A 22,755-nucleotide genomic window follows, 5' to 3' on the forward strand; every position below is an offset into this window, starting at 1 on the left:
TCTGCAAACCACCATGGATCAAACAACATAGTTGCTGAATGACTCAGAGAAGGGAATTAGCTCCTCCTGTATCTCTTCTAGCAGAGAAGTGACCGTCTAGCTGAGTCAATTATACATAGGTTTCCAACAAGCATGCAGCCCAGCAGTCCTTTCCAACCACCATGGATGAAACAACATAGTTATCGAATGGCTCAGAAGAGGGACATAGTTCCTCCTCTTTCTTGCCTAGCAGAGAAGTGACCATCTGAATCAGATATACACAGGCTTCCAACAAGCATGCAGCCCAGCTGTCCCTTGAAATGTTCCACATTTTGTCATGTTACAACCAAATAAAACGTCAATGTATTTTATTGGGATTTTATGTGATAGACTAACACAAAGTGGCACATAATTGTGAAGTGGAAGGGAAATGATAAATGGTTTTCACATTTTTTACAAATATCTTTTTGTCTTCAGCCCCCCAGAGTCAATACTTTGTAGGACCCCCTTTCTCTGCAATTCCAGCTGCATGTCTTTTTAGGGATGTCTCTCCCAGCTTTGCACATCTAGAGAGGGACATTTCTGCCCATTCTTCTTTGCAGAATACCTCAAGCTCTGTCAGATTGGATGGAGAGCGTCTGGGAACAGCAATTTTCAAGTCTTACCACAGATTCTCAATTGGATTTAGGTCTGGACTGTGACTGGGCCATTCTAACACATGAATATGCTTTGATCTAAACCATTCCATTGTAGCTCTGGCTGGATGTTTCGGGCCGTTGTCCTGCTGTAAGGGAAACCTCCGCCCCAGTCTCAAGTCTTTTGCAGACTCTAACAAGGTTTCTTCTAAGATTTCTCTGTATTTGGCTCCATCCATCTTCCCATCAACTCTGACCAGCTTCCCTGTCCCTGCTGAAGAAAAGCATCCCCACAACATAAAAGGCTCAGAAACGGAACATATTTCTTCCTCTTTCTTGCCTAGCAGAAGAGTGACCATCTGGCTGAATCGGTTACACACAGGCTTCCAACAAGCATGCAGCCCAGCAGTCTCTGCAATCTGCCATGGATCAAACGACATAGTTGCTGAATGACTGAAAAGAGGGACGTAACTCCTTCCCGAATGCTCCTAGCAGAGAAGTGACCGTCTGGCAGAGTCAGTTATATATAGGCTTCCAACAAGCATGCAGTTCAAACATTCCTGCAAACCGCTATAGATCAAATGATATCATTGATTAATGACTCAGAAAAGGAACGTAGCTCTTCCTCTTTCTCTCCTAGAAGAGAAGTGACCATCTTGCTTTGTCAATTATACATAGGCCTCCAACAAGCATGCAGCCCAGCAGTCCCTGAAAACCAGTATGGATGCAACCTGCATGGAAGGTTTACAGGAAATGTAATCATAGATTTATCCACTTTACATTATATAAATAATAAAGATCATCAGATCAAAAGCTGGTATTCTTCATAGCTTTTACATTACCAACACATTTATAATGATAGAGTTTTTTTCGTATTTATACATTAGATTTTTATATTTATTTTATTTTTATGTTTTGTTTCTATACTTAAGGTGCTAAATGTCTCCATATGATTTTTGATTTATTGACAGGTATAACATGGTTGTGTACACCATTCTGTGGTGGATACTGGATTGGGATTGGTCAGGTTAGTCTTTTTTTGCCTCCAGCACCTCAGGGGTTACAATGCTGGCATGCTGTCACAATGCTGCTTTCCATATTGCTCCCAGGAGGACACAGCCCTACCTGCCTGTCACAGCCTCTGTGATAAGATCAAAGTCACACAGACAGAGCTCAGCTGCCTTCCTCTCCCGGCAGCTCTCCCCTGACACTTGGAGGGAGCAGCAAAATATTAAATGGAAATCAGCTCGCTCTTTGGCTCCGGTCTACTTAACAGCTATAGAAGCTGTCACAGCGTTGGATCTGCTGTACTGGCTGGAGGTCCTACATTGAAGAAACAAGGATATCCCCATCTATAGAGGAACTAGAAGTCCCAAAATGTCTAATTGGAGGCCATCGCTTTCACAGCAAATGTACGACTACAGCATGCACAAAGCTGCGCTTGTAGGAAGGCACGTTGCAGAAGATGTCCCAAATAGGTGACATCACTATGACATCACTATGATGAAACGTCAGGCATTTCTGGGGATTTAATATTTACAAGATTATAGTAAGGGGCGGACATTCCAGAAGTATAAACCTCATCAATAGGATGTATTAGATGAGGATAGAAGATTTATACATAAAGATAAACAGTTGTTAAAGGCCAGCTTTACTTCACTCAGAGCCCTCCTAATCTTCTAACTAAATAAAGCCCAGAATCATTTAACCCTTTTCTGGTGAGCCCAGGGAGTCTAGGACAACTTCCTTGGGGGTGAGACAGTAAGGCCACCCCGGGACTGGAGGAGAATAATGTAGAGAACAGTGTTTACAGGACTGCGTGGTGTTCTATGCATCACTGGTGATCACACTTCTGTGTCATGGTAATCTGTGCAAGTTACAGTGACGGGTTGTATCACACGGTAACATGTATTACTGCATTGCTGTGCCATTCATCTTGATGGCACCGCTACCCTTGCTGATCACTTACTATCTGAAAATACTACTCCACTGGCTGTCATGTTGACCTTCTTTGGCTTGACTATGTCAGTAACACAGAACAAGTATGAATATCAGGAGGGCTATAAGTACTTTAAATTTACAGAATAAATCAATAGGTTATTATAAGTTTTCCTTCCTTCCTCTCTCTCCCTTCCCATTCTCCTTCCCTTGATCCTTCCTTTCTTCCTTCTTCCTTTCTTCCTTCTTCCTTCCCTCTTTCTTTCTTTTATCCTTCCTCTCTTCTGCCCTCCTTTTCCATCTGCCTCCTTTCTTTTGTTTCTTCCCTTCTTTTATCTCTCCCTCACTCCCTTTCTTCCTTCTATTTTGCCTTTCCCCTTACTTCCTTCCTCTCTTGCCCAATTACTTTCCTTCCTTTTTCCTTCCTGTCTTCCTTCTTTCCTTCCTGCCTTCCTGCACTTCCTTTCTCCCTTCTTCCTTTTTTCTATTCTTCCTTCCTTCCCTCTTGTTCTTCTTTCACCTTTATTCTATCCTTTCATTCTCTCTCCCTCCCTTCCCTTTTCCTTCTTTCTTTCTCATTTCTTCCTTCCTATCTCACTTCCTTCCTTCCTCTAGCCCTCCTTTTCCTTCTTCCTACCTCACTTCCTTCCTTCCTCTTTTCCTTCCTTTCTCCCTCTCTTTCCTTTTCCTTCTCTCTCACCTTTCCTTCCTTCCTTCCTTCCTTCCTTCCTTCCTCCCTCCCTTCCTCCCTCCCTTCCTTCCTTACTTCCTTCCTTCCCCTTTCTGCCTTCTTTCCTCACTTCCTTCTTCATTTATTTACTACTTCTCACTGCCTTCCTTCCTTCCTTCCTTCCTTCTTTCCTTGCTTCCCTTCCTTCCTTGCTTCTTCATTACTTTCCTATCCTTCCTTCCCATTCTTCCTCCCTCTCTTCCCTTTTCCTCTCTCACACCCTTGCTTCCTTCTTCCTCTCTCCCTCCCTTTTACTTCCCTCCACCTTCCTTCCTTCCTCTCTCACACCTTTTCCTTCCTCTCTTCCTTCCTTCCTTCCTTCCTTCCTTCCTTCCTTCCTTCCTTCCTCCCTCCCTTACTTCCTTCCTTTCTTCCCCTTCTCTATTCCCCTTTCTGCCTTCTTTCCTCACTTCCTTCTTCATTTATTCACTACTTCTCACTTCCTTCCTTCCTTCCTTCCTTCCTTCCTTCCTTCCTTCCTTCCTTCCTTCCTTCCTTCCTTCCTTCCTTCTTCATTACTTTCCTATTCTTCCTCCCTCTCTTCCCTTTTCCTCTCTCACACCCTTGCTTCCTTCTTCCTCTCTCCCTCCCTTTTACTTCCCTCCACCTTCCTTCCTTCCTTCCTTCCTTCCTTCCTTCCTCTCTCACACCTTTTCCTTCCTCTCTCACACCCTTCCTTCCTTTTCCCTGCTGGGAGGTGACCATTTGTCTCCTGCTCGAGGGTCAGCTATCGGATTTTGGATATTCCCAGGGGTGGGGGCAAAGACACCCGTAAAAGCCTGACAGGTTCTGAATTTAGAATACCGGAGCGTGAGTTGAAGCGTGCCATGGATTGGGATAGCTTGCCCTATAAATTCAGAAGCAGTGGACCAATTTTTGCTTCTCTTTTCTAATGACAGGTTTCCAACCCCTATTCCAATATTATCAATAGTGAGAACATTCATAAACCTGCAGATAAAATACAGCACATGTGTCAAACACAAGGCCTGTGGACCGAATCCAACCCATCTCAGCATTCAGCAAATTCTGGCAGCTGACTCCAGCCCTTCTCTGGTCCTCCACCAGAACCTGCACTTTCTGCTTCCCAGCACTGCCTCAGCTCCTTCCCTGCAGCAGCACAAGGTAAAGGGGGGTGCACTGTCATGTAAGGGAGGGTGGGAGACTCTTGACTTCTGATGGTGATGGGACTCTTGCCATATGATGTGGAAGTGGGGAGCTCTGGACATCTAAAAATACAACCAACCCTTTGAGGGCCACCATAATGCTGATGAAGCCCACGATGAAATTGAGTTACTGGAATCAAAATATGGAACAGCAAGCAATTCAAAGCTAAGGAAATACTTTCAGACCAATGATACAATGATGACTCAAATTGCACACTTCCTGGAATTACACTCCGATTCCCCTTTAAGAAAAGAGACAGACAAATTGCCGCCATTACTTTCTGCCTCTGCGCAGCGGATCCCATTAAAATTTGGTCGCCTCTCTCCCCGGGGAGATTAATGCTGTGTAATTCACCAACAAGATTTTCATTAGGGCGTCTATTTCAGCCTATAATTTGTATAATCTCCCCTCCTCAATGCTCTCTGGGTGGAAGCGGAGTCACTGGGACAGAAAAGCAGGTTGGGAGGTAGCACTAAACGAGGAGGTAATGTAATAATTACAATTAACCCAGAAAAAAAAATTAAGAAAACAAACGAGAGACGACTTTCTCCGGGGAGGTTTCGGGGAGATCCAAATAACCCTCAAGCTGTTTACTCGCAAACAGAACAAGAATTTTAACTTGGAGGTGAAATGTAATTATAAATGGTTTAATTATGAAAAGGATGAAAGACATGTTAGGAACAAGATAAAAAACGATAGTCTGGCCTAATTCGGTCCCGGTAGGGCTCCCCTTCCCGTTTTCTTGAGCGCTGATCCGGATAATAGCACCGAAGACAAATTGTTCCGGAGTTTCGAGTGAGCTTCTTGTTTTATGCTGAGCTTCAGTCTCGCGTTTCAGGCACTGGAGAGGTGACAGAGAATGGCCCAGTGTTAAGGTGCAAGTGACCCGAGGGCCCATAGCACCTTAGAAACTAAGTGAAACTATCACCATATACCTGAACTCCAGACAAATACAATGTTTTACCTGCTAAAGGATTTGTATTACTGTCCACCTAATCCTGAGTTTTACACATCCTATCAAAAAACACAGTAAGGCCAATGACCAGACTTTTCTCAACTGCAGTTAACCAGTACAGCTTGGTCAGTACCCCGCCCCCATCCTGAGATTGGACAATAAAGGAGCCAACTTAGACTGGTGACCAGACTTTTCTCAACTGCAGTTAACCAGCACAGCTTGGTCAGCCCCCCAGCCTGTTACTAGACCATGAAGGAGCAGACTTCAGACCAGTGAGGTCATCCTTCTTCTCTGTCATCCTGCCAGTAGGTTCACTGTCAGGAGTTCAAAGTCAGAACCTGTCAGGATTTTACGGGTGTCTTTGCCCCCCCCCCCCACCCCACCCTTGGGAATATCCAAAATTCGATAGCTGACCCTGGAACAGGAGACAAATGGTCACTTCCCAGCAGGGAAAAGGAGGGAAGGGTGTGAGAGAGGAAGGAAGGAATGAAGGAAGGAAGGAAGGAAGGAAGGTGGAGCGAAGGAAAAGGGAGGGAGAGAGGAAGAAGAAAGCAAGGGTGTGAGAGAGGAAGGGAAAAGAGGGAGGATGGGAAGAAGGAAGGAACAATGGGAAGGAAGGATAGGAAATTAATGAAGAAGTAAGGAAGGAAGGAAAGAAGGAAGGAAGGAAGGAAGGAAGGAAGGAAGTGAGAATTAGTTAATAAATGAAGAAGGAAGTGAGTAAAGAAGGCAGAAAGGGGAATAGAGAAGGGGAAGGAAGGAAGGAAGGAAGGAAGGAAGGAAGGAAGGAAGGAAGGAAGGAAGGAAGGGAGGGAGGAAGGAAGGAAGGAAGGAAGGAAGGAAGGATAGGATAGGATAGGAAGGATAGGAAAGAAATGAAGAAGCAAGTAAGGAAGGGAAGCATGGAAGGAAGAAAGGAAGGAAGGAAGATACGAAGGAAGGAGGGATAGGAAGGAAGGATAGGAAGGAAGGAAGGAAGGAAGGAAGGACGGAAGATAGGAAGAAGGGATAGGAAGGAAGGATAAGAAAGAAATGAAGAAGGAAGGAAGGAAGTGAGAAGTGGTAAAGAAATGAAGAAGGAAGTGAGGAAAGAAGGCAGAAAGGGTAATAGAGAAGGGGAAGGAAGGAAGGTAGGAAGGAAAAAAATAGGAAAGAAATGAAGAAAGTAAGGAATTTTATTAGCTTTAAATGTTTTACACGTCCCATCAAAAAAGCATAGGAAGGATTGGTGACCAGATTTTTCTCAATTCCAATAAAGCAGTAAAGCTTGGTCACCTCCTTGTCCTCAGCCTGTGATTGGACAATGAAGGAGCAGACTTTAGACTTTTGAGGTCATCCTTCTTCTTTGTTCTTCTCCCAGAAGGTTCACTGTCAGCTCATGTGCATGCAACCCTCATTGGATCCATGCACTTTAGAAGAGTGAAGTGCCATGAATTGGGACAGCATGGGACAGCTTAGGACAGCTTGCTCCATACATTCAGGGGAAGGAAGGAAGGGAAAAGTAGGAAAGAAATGAAAAAGGAAGGGAAGGGAAATAGAAAGGAAAGGAACACCATAGATATCCCTTTAAAGTTTCTTCCTCTGAACTCTAGGCAGCTGCACACAATGAAAACATTTCCAGTTGTATTTTCTAGTCGCTCTGTAAGGCGCGGTTTCCCATTTAACACACGGGCTGTTACACGCTATCAGTATGAAAAACCTCTTCATACATTTCCCAATCACACAGCAGATTGCTCTGCCATCATTTGCAGTCATTGTTTCTTTCCCCTTATATGTTAATATTCTCACTGATAACGCCAGGCCAGGCCGCACTCTGATGTATCTCGTTCTCCGCTGAACGGAAAGCCGCGCTCTGCTGTAACAGCTCTTTAGAAAGCGTACTCTTTGTATTTGGCATTTTCAGAAATAATGTGGCGGGTGATAGCTCTGTTGCCATGACAATTCAATAATTATATAATAATGGATTTGATACAGCAGAATGAGATCCCGAGGTAATATGTCATCATATTTCATGGACTCTCCGGCCCCGAAGCAGACATACAACATGAGAGGGACTGCTCTGGACAGGCAAGGAGACAATTACTGCCATGATCTCGCTCTTTATGTGATGATAATTATTATTACTGTTACAGGGGGACCGCTGTCAGAAATCAAGAGATGAGACAGCAAACATGTATCATTTTATTTTCTTATCACAAGCTGTAGACGTTCTTGACCTGTAAGTGATAGGGTACCCATACAAATTGCATAGCATTTCACCCAGTGAAAATGTATGTACATTCCTTCTGTATCAATGGGGCCAATACAATAGATGTTAAAGTTCACAATACTTATCTCTCCTTCAAAAGGTCCAACGTCCTTTGCCAATGCCGACATCTTCTACCCAGCCTCTTGTGGGTGAAGTCTGGGGCCGTTGGGCTGGCACCCCACATGGAAGAAAAATATATTTTAAAAATATTCTTCCCAAATATATTGACATATATTTGAAATACTACAATTTTGGCCATATTATATAAATATGGCCATATATATACTCTATATACGTATATATACAGTCATGGCCGAAATTGTTGGCACCCTTGATATTTCTCCAGGAAATCATGTATTTCTCACGAAACGTATTGCATTAACACATGTTTTGCTATACACATGTTTATTCCCTTTGTGTGTATTGGGACAAAACAAAAAAAGGGAGGAAAGAAAGCAAATTCGACATAATGTCACACAAACCTCCAAAAATGGGCTGGACAAAAGTATTGGCACCCTTTCACAACTGCGGATAAATAAGAATGTTACAAGCATGTGATGCTCCTGTAAACTCACCTGGGGCAAGTAACAGGTGTGGGCAATATAGAAATCACACCTGAAAGCAGATAAAAAGGAGAGACGTTCACTTAACCTTTGCATTGTGTGTCTGTCTGTGCCACACTAAGCATGGACAACAGAAAGAGGAGACGAGAACTGTCTGAGGACCTGAGAACCAAAATTGTGGCAAAATATCAACAATCTCAAGGTTACAAGTCCATCTCCAGAGAACTAGATTTGCCTTTGTCCACAGTGCGCAACATTATCAAGAAGTTTGCAACCCATGGCACTGTAGCTAATCTCCCTGGTCGTGGACGGATGAGGAAAATTGATGAAAGATTGCAACGCAGAATAGTCCGGATGGTGGATAAGCAGCCCCAAACATGTTCCAAAGACATTCAAGCTGTTCTGCAGGCTCAGGGAGCATCAGTGTCAGCGCGAACTATCCGTCGACATTTAAATTAAATGAAACGCTATGGCAGGAGACCCAGGAGGACCCCACTGCTGACACAGAGACATAAAAAAGCAAGACTACAGTTTGCCAAAATGTACTTGAGTAAGCCAAAAGCCTTCTGGGAAAACGTCTTGTGGACAGATGAGACCAAGATAGAGCTTTTCGGTAAAGCACATCATTCTACTGTTTACCGAAAACGGAATGAGGCCTACAAAGAACAAAACACAGTACCTACGGTAAAATATGGTGGAGGTTCAATGATGTTTTGGGGTTGTTTTGCTGCCTCTGGCACTGGGTGCCTTGACTGTGTGCAAGGCATCATGAAATCTGAGGATTACCAAAGGATTTTGGGTCGCACTGTAGGGCCCAGTGTCAGAAAGCTGGGTTTGCGTCCAAGATCCTGGGTCTTCCAGCAGGACAATGACCCCAAACATACGTCAAAAAGCACTCAGAAATGGATGGCAAAGAAGCGCTGGAGAGTTCTGAAGTGGCCAGCAATGAGCCCAGATCTAAATCCCATTGAACACCTGTGGAGAGATCTTAAAATTGCTGTTGGGAAAAGGTGTCCTTCCAATAAGAGAGACCTGGAGCTGTTTGCAAAGGAAGAGTGGTCCAAAATTCCGGGTGAGAGGTGTCAGAAGCTTATTGATGGTTATAGGAAGCGACTGATTTCAGTTATGTTTTCCAAAGGGTGTGCAACCAAATATTAAGTTAAGGGTGCCAATACTTTTGTCCAGCCCATTTTTGGGGTTTTGTGTGACATTATGTCATATTTGCTTTTCTGCCTCTGTTTTATATTTGTTCCAATACATACAAAGGGAATAAACATGTGTATAGCAAAACATGTGTTAATGCAATACCTTTTTTGTGTGAAATACTTGATTTTCAGGAAAAATATCAAGGGTGCCAACAATTTCGGCCATGACTGTATACTCTATGTTGAAATGCTTTTTTTTATATATTGCAAAATATATGAAAAATATTTTAAAAAATACATTTTCAAATATACTGGATGTCTTTAAAAATACATTTCATCTACATTTTTGGAATACCTTAACAAATATATGTAAAACATATGATAAAATGACTTTAACTGTTAAAAAGAATCTGAAGAATATATTTTTAAAAAATATATTTTTCATATATTTTGTAATATATAGAAAACGCATTTCAACATACAGTATATATATATATATATATATATATATATAAATTTATTTATTTTTTTATATATATTGAATACTGCCAAAATTGTAGTATTTCAAATATATGTCATTATATTTGGGAAGAATATTTTTAAAATACATTTCAATTATATTTGTATTCCATGTGAGGTGCCAGCCCAACGGCAACGGACTTCACCCACAAGAAGCTGGGTAGAAGATGCCGACATTGGCAAAGGACGTTGGACCTTTTGAAGGAGAGATAAGTATTGTGAACTTTAGTTCCACTTTAAGTCAATGAAAAACATTTGACCAGCACAAGACATAGCCTAATAACATCTTTTTTATTGTCCCCAATAATACAGAAGGAATATATATATATATATTGAAATATATTTTGAAATATATTGAATACGGCCAAAATTGTAGTATTTCAAATATATGTCAATATATTTGGGAAGAATATTTTTAAAATATATTTTTCTTCCATGTGGGACAGAACGATGCAGGATCTGTGCCTAAACTGAGCTGCACAAGTGCTGTGGTGAGCTTTGCACACAGAAAAATGTTGCTAATGGTGTGGGCGGGATCAGCCTCCCTCATTCTGCACTGACAGGTTACAAGAGAGGTTGCTGCTTCAGTTGCCCAGCATGGCTGTCAGCACTAGCTGCTCCATTACATTGCAATAATTCGGACCCCCCTATCTCCCTCCTTATTTACACCCCTTAGTTATGCTTTAAAAGAGAAAATACAACATTTGGCCACTAGATGGTGTTAAGTAGATTATGAATGTCCCAGTGATTGGCTGTTACAATGATCACATGATTGGGCACCAACCCCATGATTTTAGACTGTTAACTGTGAACAGGAGCTGTGGTTGACAGCTCAGTCACGGTGCTGGGAGCAAGCAATTGAGCACACTGCCAGCACGAAACAGCAACTTTGACTGTGTTAAATCCTACCGCCATGCTGCTACATATATTCAAACAGTCAGTGGGAAGGGGTTAATAATAAATTTCTGCAGATGGTAGGTGCAGCAGGCGATACAGCTATCACACGCCTTTCTGTTAAAGAAATAAGATTCCGAATATGTATAATTTTTGTTTTTAATTCTATTGTGTCTTTCTCTGCAAGCGGGCGCTCCACCGGGATGTTTCTGCATGTTGTTAATTACTACCGAGATGGAAAATATGTCTTTCCCTTCCGCCAACACATGTTCTACATTTGTAGTCTGATAGATGCAAGCAGACAATCTGCCACAGCTGCACGCACTGCGACACAATGGTGTTTTCTTACACGCGCACACACATGGCGCTGGCACGTGGGCACAACGATGACCCTGTACTTGCTGGCTAGGAATTAGCTGAGTATTCAGTTCTGGACCTCACACTTTTTTTTTTTTTTCCTTGATTTTTGTAATGGTGTCCTCCCTTAAAATCCATACCAGACTAAAGAATTTAGGGGGCACCTCATGCTGTGTGTGTATTTTTTTTCCTGCTTGCATCGGCCTTTAACCTCCCTAGCGGTCTGATTATGTCCATATTTCTGTGCTCAAAGTGGTACTTTTTTTGCATTGAAATATGTTGTTTTTTTATTGCAGGCCTCTAATTCGTAGGAATAACTCACTGAAATCTGTCTGAACAAGAGTCTAGTAAACATCCCGGGTATGACAAAATTTGAAACACGAAATCATAAATTATAATATGATAAATAATCATAAAAAATAATAATATAATAATAATACATTTAATTGAATAATATAATTAAACCAAAAACACTGAAATTTGAAATAGAGCGCCAAGTTCGCACATCACTGAGCAAAGTCGCAGAATCGTTTTCAGTGTCTGATGAGGAATTTCCCCCACGAATCATTATCACTCAATTCTGCAAGTGGTTCTGATTTCCTATCGCTGTTCTCTAGCCGGTCTAAAACCGCGTCTGACCTAAAGGGACGCTTTTTGGACGCCATGGACGTTTCTCAGTTTCCAGGCAGAAAGAACAGTAAAAATGCAGGCAGGGCGCCGGACAAAGCACTCGGGACAAAATATATGTGAAATGGTTTGATACAGGAATGTTATACTATGGGATTTTAGTGAATTCAGTGAATGTCACTTCTACAATTTTCAAATTTCCCACCAGTTCCGTCCCCTGTATATCCTGACGTCGCAGGGAACGGAACCCGGAAGACGGATGCCGGCATCGGCCGGAGGACATTACAGGGGACACTGCAGGAGGGACATCACGGGAGCGCAGGACAAGGTAAGTGATCCCGTACCAACGCTGCAGTGTATTCCCGAGTGTAGCTCGGGGTCACCACTTGTGGTGCTGAAACTTTACCCCGAGCTACACTCAGGAATACCTCCAGGGGGGTTAAACAGTTCAGGAGGTGGGAATGATCTGCGATGTCACACTGTCGCAGTGGTCACATGATCGGAAGCCGACCAATCTTAAGGCCTCATGCACACAGGGCGTTTTTGCAGCCAATTTTAGTGGCGTCAGGTGTTTTTTTTCACTGCTTCCAAATGGCTCTCATGTTATCCTATGTTTCCATAAACAGATAGACTTTTAAAAGATTTTAGTAGCAGTAGCATTTGTCAGCATGAAAAACAAAAACCCCATGGCCAGTACGTCCAGGAGCAGCAGCGTTTTGGCAGAAAAAACACTTAACGCGTCTAAACGCACCTAGATACATGTTAACACTAGGTACGTGTAGCGCTTGAGAGTTAATTCATTTCAAAGGCCAGGAAAAAAATATTATTTTGGCCAATTAAATTAATTAACGCCGTAGCACTTGTAAATGCACCTAAACGCGTCAACGCTTTTTCTGCCAAAATATTGCTGAAAAGAGGAGGAGCATTTTTAAAATGTCCGTTGTGCATGAAACCTAAGCCCTGACCAAGAGCTGACTTTGACAGCTCGGTCTTTGTGCTGGGAGCATGCAGTAAGCCCACCCTTTTGCCACCGCACATACAGTATGTGTTTGGTGGTCGTAAAGGGATTACATTTCATACCAGACCTAATGGACCCAATATGAACCATAGAGGAACCCCTGTACCAATGTTTTGGGGAGGGGTTCCCATTAACATTCATACTAGGATGTTAAAGGGGAATAGATGAATGGCATCTCCAGCCATTTATAAATGGAACAAAGAGGCATGGAACTGTCATTTTGCCAACAATTTAAGCACACCTTTTTCTTTGTAAATATCATCATACAGACGTGGCACTTCACAGGCAGAATCTCCATCTGAAAGCCATCGGTGACCCATCAACCTAATGACTTCAGTCACTATGGGGTGCCAGCTTCCAAAGGGCCATCCAACCCAATACAGCGAACTGCGAGAAAGGAGCACAGAAGTGCACACCAGCATGTAGGCAGGTGCAGTCTATATTCTCCACTGCTGGTGGCGCTGCAATGCAGCTTGGAAAGGGAGTTGAGAGAAACTGAGTTTCTCTATGACTTCCTTGCTCACATGGAGCAGTTATACAACTGGATGCTCTCAACCCATGTGACCCTTGTGGCCATCTTGGGTCAAGCAGAGTCTTTTTTAGTTGCTTTATGGGTGCGGCTAGAGTAGGGACAGGTTACCAGTTTGTCAGGGACTGTATCAGTGGTAAGGAGAGGTTCCGGAGGAGTAGGGAAGGAGCAGGGACTGCATATACTTTCTCAGGAAGCTTTCCCTTTGGTTTGGACTGGCCAGGCCGTACTCCTCGGGGCAGACACTGAGTCTACACACCGCTGTCTCTGTACTGAACTGTAAGTGCCCTGGTCGGGTGAACCTCCCCACCAAACTTGTTTGTGTCATTTTACCTTTTCTGCAATACATCGTTTTTGACAAATGGGGACTCTCTGTGCTTACTGCCCACCACACCACGCTGCACCTACCCAACAAACAGACTACCCAGTCTAGTAGTATGACAGATTGGCTTCATCTTCTCTCCTCCTAAGCCATTCCCCTCTATGATTTAGCCTGTAAGCCAGTGAAATACATTATAGGGGGCATGGTTTTGGAGGGGACAAGCTGAAGCCAATCAATCATATTACTGGACTGGGCAGTCGGCTGGTGTGCACTTCCATGTTCCTTTCTGAAGGACATTGGTATTAATATTGTAGCACCCTCCTAGTTAGGTGCTAGGATGTGTATAGTTGGGTTAAGCATAGCTGTGTTTCTCTGCTTACCAGAGAGGCTGTTAGGTAAATTCAGTTTGGTATTCTGCCTAGCAGAGTGCTGTAATTGATAAGTTAGGTATGCTCATGCTACTGCAGTGCTGTTGGAGTTTGTCTGAGTTCTGCCCACCTTCAGGAAGCTATGAGAGCCTTCTAGAACCATGGGGAGGGGATAGGCAAATGCACAGCAAATATATGGTCACAGCCCTGGCCAATTGCCGGGGAGGGTTGCCCCATTGAATGTTGGGAGAGGTATTTAAATTCGTAGAGCACATGGGTTCAATGTCTTTCCTGGGAGTGGATTTCACCATCCAGGCTGCCTCGCCTTGCACTTGCTTCCATGTGGCCTCAGGTGGGTCGACCTGAGGGCCTGAAGTTAGAGAGTGTGATCCTGGTTGTTCAGTAAGCTGACTGAGGGGAGTTGTCCACCTGAGCTCTGTCTGGTGTCACTAGAGGGTTTCGCTTGCACGGTTGGAAGGAGGCAACCATTCTGTTCGTGAGCCTTGTGAGTACAGAGACATTGAGGAATTTGGCGACTACCCTGGTACTTGATAGTCAGCAGGGTTCTGAAAAGGAAAGGGAACACTGGCTAGTGTTCTGAAGAGCTTGTCCAAGTATTGTTACTGCAAAGGGAAGTCTTGTATCTGCTTCAGCTAAGACTTCAAAAAGTGTTCAAATAAGAGATCAGCTAGATGTCCTCAGTGTGAAGAGTCCCAATTAGGAGTATCCGACTACAATTCCCCATCCCAATCCCCAGTTCTACAATAAAACTCCAAAAATAAACATCCCCTAGACTGGTCATTGGAGACAACGGGCGGAAGTGTGTGTATTTAGCTGAAGGAATACAATATGCCTGGCTGCAGGGCGAAGTAAAGGGAAACTGGGGCATCATACTAGAGGCCCTCGTGAGGGTAGCTCTACAATATTGTATTGCTCCTCCCCACCATCTTTCTTCCCACCCCTGTACTTTGTCTCAGAAGAGGTTTATTTTAAGGTTTCATGCAGAGGCGGACTGACCATTGGAAAACTCGGGCACTGTCCGAGGGCCCGGGGTCAGTAGGGGGCCCCATGAGATGCCCCTGGTACCTTTTTCATAGGCTTTTTTGAGTTTGGGCAAGGACACAGGGGCCCATGGTCCCTTATTGCCCGGGGGCCCCATGAGTTGTCAGTCCGCCCCTGGTTTCATGAACACAGCTGGGTGTATTCACTCTCCTGGGACTGGCTGCTGCTCCCATTGAGATGAATTAGAAGGTGCGGGTGCTATACATTACCCCTGCATACAGCTACATTTTCTAATTCATTTTGATGGGAGGCTTTAGACCTCAGGAGAGTGATTACCTTCCAACAGGCATGCAATGTGCTAACAAGTGTTACAGTGTGCTGCCAAAAGAAAGAGCATGCACCATTTTTTGACAGTGCTCCTCAATACATATTATTGATCTACCGCACATCGTACTGTGCCAGAACCATGTCTGTTGCGGCGCCATTTAAAATGCATTATTGCAATGAGGCAGGGGCAGAAACAGGCCCTTAGAGATCACACAACAGAGGCGCCTTTTATGTAGAATTTTTTTTTTCAGACCGTTGTAACAGAAAATACTTTATTCCCAGCTGATAACAGGTAAGTCCAACAAGCAGAGCGGCTCCCAATCTTGCTATTATCTACTCGCTCAGACTGGAGTGAAAATTACAGTTCCTTTTCTCAAAGCCTTTGCCGAGCAGGACTTGGCGTCCATCCAGCCATATTCAAGCTCTGTCATCTCTATAAAATCTTTTCTGTAAGAATACCTGAACACATCACCTTTCCCTGCATTTTTCAGGTCTGAAACATACTTTACCGAAGAAAAACAGATCAGGCTCTGGCCAAGGCTAGTTGCTATGTTCTACAAACAGAAGGGGGTTTTCATTTCATTGGGGACTATTAAATGATCCAGCCATATGAGATTAGAGAACGGTTGGGCAAAAATAAAAGTAATAAATGAACAAAAAGAAATGTGTTTTATATCTCCACCGCTCACAGGAAAGGGAACAATAGAGTTCTTCAGGGTGCAACACCAAGTTGCTGATACAAATTAATCTAACACAGCCTTTCTCAAATGGGGTGCCGCAGCATACCGGGTGCCATTTGGGTGCGTCAGGGATGCCTTCTATGTCAGTAACGGACCTTGTATACACCAGATGCTGCCAGCAATACACATCCATCCTTCAAGAAACTTCCCCTGTGCTGGGGCCTACTCAGTCAATGGGCGAGCAGAATGCAGGTAGCCAGTCAGCAAGTGGAGCATTCCTGCATGCACCATTGCAGATAGGTGAAGGGCCCAGATTGGCAGTTAGATGGGTTGGCAGAAAGGCCGGAGCACTCTTGGGAATAGTGGGTCAGGGTCATTGTTGGCCTCCACTCAGGGGCGGACTGACAAATCATGGGGCCCCTGGGCAATAGGGGATCATGGGGCCCCTGTGTCCTTGCCTAAACTCAAAAAAGCCTATGAAAAAGGTATCAGGGGCATCTCATGAACCAGGGCCCTCAGGCAGTGCCCGAGTTTCCAAATGGTCAGTCCGACCCTGCCTCCACTCACACCTGAGCATTTTGCCATTCGATTCCTGAAAGGAGGCAACACTCAAGACCTGAAGAACGGGGACATGACCTTAACCTAACTGGAGGAAAGTTCAAAACTAATCTCAGAAAATAACTTTTTTACTGAAAGAGTAGTTGATGCTTGGAATAAACTTCCAGCAGAGGTAGTGATCTGGTCAACAAGCATGGATCTATACTCAGACAAAAAAATTAACGGAAAAAAACCCACAAAAAACACAAACGGCAGACTCGATGGACCACTCAGTCTTTTTCTGCCGTCACTTTTCTATGTTTCCATGAAGAATCAAATTTTTTAACGGGCTAGTTCACACCTGAGCATTGTATTGGTTGTCACCTGTTGCATGAAGCTCAAAAAAGTTGATGAACATCACTGGGGCAGAATTGTGCATTGTTGGCCTCATAGACGTTAATGGGAGCACCTCAAAAATGCATGCTTTTGAAATTTTTTCAAATGCTCACAATTAAAAGTCTATGGGTATCAAAAATACATGATTCTGCTCCTGCACTACAAGTTGCATGTAATAATTGAAAATGTGCACAATAAAAGCCTCTAAATCTCCTAGCTATGTTCAAGATCAAGTATGAAAGGTGGCCTAATGGTGTAGATAAAGAGGGGGATAGGGGGGTCCAAACCCCTCTCAGAGCATTTGTGACAAAATGGAGCAGCTAGTGATGAACAACCGAAGTCACAGTGGCTCCTGCAGCCTGTCAGTTCAGAGTGAAGTAGTCTGCTCCTGCTCCCACTGTTAGCAATATTTTTCCAGGCACACAGTTCACCATAGCACGCTCCATGCACCACCTATTTTTTTCCTGAGTCTCCAAAGCTGAACCCCTCCCCCCCAGCGAAAAAAATATCTACAGCCCTTTTTAGTAGGGAATGGGGATAGTATGTGGGCTTAATTTGAAAGGGGATTAACTAGAGTCTAGTAGTTAAAGGATAGGCTCAACTTTTAAAAAAAAAATGAAAAAGCTAACTCCAAACATCCTGGCCACCCCTCTGTACCCTGCAGTACATAGGTGCCATGATGCCCCCATGCTTGTGGTGTAATGGTCTATACCAAGTCCTGGAGTAAGTATCCATCATAATGCTTGCAATGGCATCAGGTCATTGCGAGCACCTAGCTGCCAGACCTCTTATGGTTTGAATGACACCGCCATCAAACCATCTTCCTGTAAGCCTTGGCTGTCAATGGTACACCCCTGAGGAGTGGTGCTATCATTCAGCCAGCCTTGAGAGTATTTTCAGCATGCATAGTCCAAAAAGAAGGATTTCCCTACCCAAAATTCCCCATGACTTACCTAAAGAATGTACCTAATATGTAGATTATGAAGGTTAATACCTTAATACCGTTACAAAGAGGTAATTGAAGATACCAAGTTTGTTGAAGATCTGGAGAAGCGTTGAGCTAGGATGGACTTTACAAATCCAAATCTATTCATCCTTTCTCAGAGACCCAAGAAATGTCTCCTTTACCCTGGAGGAAGATTTTTAATGGAGGAGGATTTCAGGCAGAGGAAGTTGGAGGTCCACTTTAAAGGATAATTATACAAAAATACAAAGCACACATTGGCTTCCTAGTGTATAACCAAAGTCTTAGACAGGGTGGAAAAGGATTAGAAGACCTGGATGTAAGGGGTTTGAATGACAATAAGTACCATCCAACTATCCTCCTGTAAGCCATGGCTGTCAATGGCACACCCCTGAGGAGCAGTGCTATCATTTAGCAAAGACTTACAGTATTTTATGCATGCTCAGATCAGATGGAAGGATCTCCTTCTGCCACTGCCACCAAAGTCAAAGAGGTGATGCCACACGACTTGGTCAAAGACTGCAGGAAAAATGGAATGCCCATTTTCTTTTTGGTAATACAATGGAGGAGGGCTTCAAGGAGGGGTGATGTGGAAACTGGAGGTCCTCTTTAAAGGATAACTATACAAAGTACAAAGAACAGATTGGCTTCAATATATAGCTTTGGTTGGGGTGAAAGAGAAGTAGAAGAACAGAATGCAAGGGGGTTTCCCTTTAATGTGTTGTAACATCCCCTCAGGGCGGATGGTGCTCAGTAGTCCTGCCTTTTCCATTGTAAGCTGGGGAGAAGAGCGGTTCTAGGTCCCTGTGCAGGACTGTGGTGTTTTAAATCTTGGACTTTTAGGCAATATCGGCTAATGTATAGCATTTATGGATTTTAGAAAATGATACGTAATATGTAGATTATGAAGGTTAATACCTTAATACCGGTACAAAGAGGTAATTGAAGATACCAAGTTTGTTGAAGATCTGGAGAAGCGTTGAGCTAGGATGGACTTTACAAATCCAAATCTATGCATCCTTTCTCAGAGACCCAAGAAATGTCTCCTTTAAGCTGGAGGAGGATTTTTAATGGAGGAGGATTTCAGGCAGAGGAAGCTGGAGGTCCACTTTAAAGGATAATTATACAAAAATACAAAGCACATATTGGCTTCCTAGTGTATAACCAAAGTCTTAGACAGGGTGGAGAAGGATTAAAAGACTAGGATGTAAGGGATTTGAATGACACTAAGTACCATCCAACTATCCTCCTGTAAGCCATGGCTGTCAATGACACACCCCTGAGGAGTACTGCTATCATTTAGCAAAGACTTACAGTATTTTCTGCATGCTCAGACCAGAAGGAAGGATCTCCTTCTGCCACTGCCACCAAAGTCAAAGAGGTGATGCCACACGACTTGGTCAAAGACTGCAGGAAAAATGGAATGCCCGGTTTTTTTTTTTGGTATTACAATGGAGGAGGGCTTTAAGGAGGGGTGATGTGGAAACTGGAGGTCCTCTTTAAAGGATAACTATACAAAAGTACAAAGAACAGATTGGCTTCAATATATAGCTTTGGTTGGGGTGAAAGAGGAGTAGAAGACCAGAATGCAAGGGGGTTTCCCTTTAATGTGTTGGAACATCCCCTCAGGGCGGATGGTGCTCAGTAGTCCTTCCTTTTTCCTTTATAAGCTGGGGAGAGGATCGGTTCACAGGGCGGGGAAATACACACCCAGACAGGAAACACATCAACAGGCCGTCCCATCAGGGGGAAGGGCTGCCGGAAACATTACATCCCATAATAGTTTGCTACCAAGCAAGACACACTAGAACAATGGGATGCACCACCTGGCAGTGAACAATGAACAACCCCCACACCAATATTAGAACATTTCACCCTGTACCCCTAACAAGCACAGGGTGACTTACACATAATAGGAATATGGGGAGCTGAGACAGGGATCTCCCCACCTCTCCAAAGGGGGCTGTGTTCCATGGGCCCCCCACCCAAAGTCACTCCCATCACACTTACAGTATTTTCTGCATGCTCAGACCAGAAGGTAGGATCTCCTTCTGCCACTGCCCCCAAAGACAAAGAGGTAATGCCACGCGACTTGGTCAAAGACTGCAGGAAAAATGGAATGCCCATGTTTTTTGGCAATACAATGGAGGAAGGCTTTAAGGAGGGGTGATGTGGAAACTGGAGGTCCTCTTTAAAGTATAACTATACAAAAGTACAAAGAACAGATTGGCTTCAATATTTGGTTTTGGTTGGGGTGAAAGAGGAGTAGAAGACCAGAATGAAAAGGGTTTCCCTTTAATGTGTTGTAACATCCCCTCAGGGCGGATGGTGCTCAGTAGTCCTGCCTTTTTCCTTTATAAACTGGGGAGAGGAGCGGTTCTAGGTCCCTGTGCAGGGCTATGGTGTTTTACATCTTGGATTTTTAGGCAATATTGGCTAATGTATGGCATTTATGGATTTTAGAAAATTATTATTATTATTATTCAGGATTTATATAGCGCCAACAGTTTGCGCAGCGCTTTACAATGTAAGGGGGACAGTACAATTACAATACATTTCAGTACAGAAGGAATGTGAGGGCCCGGCTCGTGGAGTTTACAATCTAAAGGATACATAATATGTAGATTATGAAGGTTAATACCTTAATACCGTTACAAAGAGGTAATTGAAGATACCGATTTTGTTGAAGATCTGGAGGAGCGTTGAGCTAGGATGGACTTTACAAATCCAAATCTATGCATCCATTCTCAGAGACCCAAGAAATGTCTCCTTTAACCTGCCTAGAGAAGCCTGGCTATGGCTAATCAGATTAATTTTTTAGCAGAGATTTTTAAATAGTCAGGATTGCCTGGAGCGGAAGGACATTCGCTGCACACTAATTGGCCGATGTTTCAGCCCTGATTTGAGCTGTGGCCTCACATATACTTTGCATGTCAGGAACCATTAGACAGGAAACCGTCACCCCGGTACAGGACATCCTTCCCCACACCAGAGCAGATCTACCAGTTCTATTAATAATTCAAATAAATGTATTATGTAGCACTTGTGCTATTGAACACATGATTACTCGACTCAAAATTTCTACAAAGCGCGGCCGGGCTTAATACCACTGAGAATTGGCTGCTTTCTGGATTCTGTAAAAGAGGCCTTAGAAGCCGCGGCTGAAAGGGCGACTTTAGTGTGAGTACAGGGAGAACACATATGAAGTGATCATACGACAGAATGAAGTGCATTTTTAAAAATATTGTAAACCAATTCAACCAGGGAAAGTGCATGTACTGTGCATGTTGAACATACAGAACGTGAATGACACAGCTTCTTCTGTGTGAATGAAGCAAAAAAAGAAAAAAAATATTGTTATGCTGTTTCCTATGCTGGATGAATGTTTTTCACTGATTTGAAATGGAAAATACTGCACTCGGCCACTAGATGGCGATAAGTCTCATAGGAATTTTCCTAGCGCCATCTATTGGCCAGATATGATAGTTTCCATTTTAAATCAATGATGTGATGTTTTCCGGAAGCTATGTACATCACCCTACCAGCCCCTCCCACCAGATATGATCAATCTGCACTGCATAGTGAAGCACAGAGATCCAGTTATGATTTCTCAGGGTCCAAAATAAAGCATATACTACAATGAAATGGCCAGACTCATCCACCTCACCAAGCGCTCCACATCTGCCTCCCCCTCTGCCAATCCCTTCATTGGCTCCTGATTGCCCAATGCATCAAGTTCAAGCTGCTAACCCTGACCTACAAGGCCATTCACAATGCCGCCCCAAACTACCTAACCGACCTGATACCCAAATACCCCCCTACCCGTGCCCTCCGCTCCTTACAGGACCTCCTGCTCTCTAGCTCCCTGGTCTCCTCCTCCCACGCCCGATTGCAGGACATCTCCAGGACTTCCCCCATCCTCTGGAACTCCCTACCCCAATCCATCAGACTGTCACCTACCCTCCTCACCTTCAGGCGCACCCTGAAAACCCATCTCTTCAGGGAAGCCTACCCGGACCTCACCTAACAACTAACCTCCTCCACTCCTCCCACCACTCCATCCCCCACAGCCATCTCCTCCTGTGCCACCTTCCCCTCCCTTCTAGACTGTAGGCTCGAAAGAGCAGGGCCCTCGAACCCCTCGTGTATTATATTGTTACTGTCTTGTCTCATGTTCTGTCCCCCTTGCTACTGTACAGCGCTGAGCAAACCCTTTGGCGCTATATAAATACTGTATAATAATAATAATAATATTTAAACATTTCAATAGTATTTTAATTGGGGGGGGGGAAGTTCTGAAAGATATTGTGGTGATTTTGGTGAAATTTCGCTTTTGTGCCAAAATGGAGACATTGGAGAAAGCGACATAATGCGGCTTTGGTCATTTTTAAGGCTACATTCACCAAAAGTCTTTGCAAGCCCAGCTATTACCTTAGGGCTGCTTCTCCTTTCACTGTCCAGTCACAGACTGGGAGCTTGTCTGGGATGAAATGAGTTGAATGATGCTGGTCTAGGCTGTGTAGAGAGCAGAGAGGAAGGAGGGACCCATTAGGCTCCACCCACTACAGGATGCCTGAAAAAAATACAGAAGGGCAGAGCAGGGGCGGACTAACCATTCAGGGACTCGGGCACTGCCTGAGGGCCCGGGGTCAGTAGGGGGCCCCATGAGATGTCCCTGGTACCTTTCATAGGCTTTTTTGGGTGTGGTTTGAGTGTGGGTGAGGACACAGGGGCCCCATGATCCCCTATTGCCCGGGGGCCCCATGTGTTGTCAGTCCGCCCCTGGGGCAGAGACATGACCAATCACACCATCAGCACAAGAAGAGAGAGTAGCAGTGACCAGTCTTCATTACAGGAA

Source organism: Staurois parvus, unplaced genomic scaffold (assembly GCF_062004578.1).
Source record: "Staurois parvus isolate SC_StPar_1 unplaced genomic scaffold, SC_StPar_1.0 ptg000095l, whole genome shotgun sequence".
NCBI lineage: Eukaryota > Metazoa > Chordata > Amphibia > Anura > Ranidae > Staurois > Staurois parvus.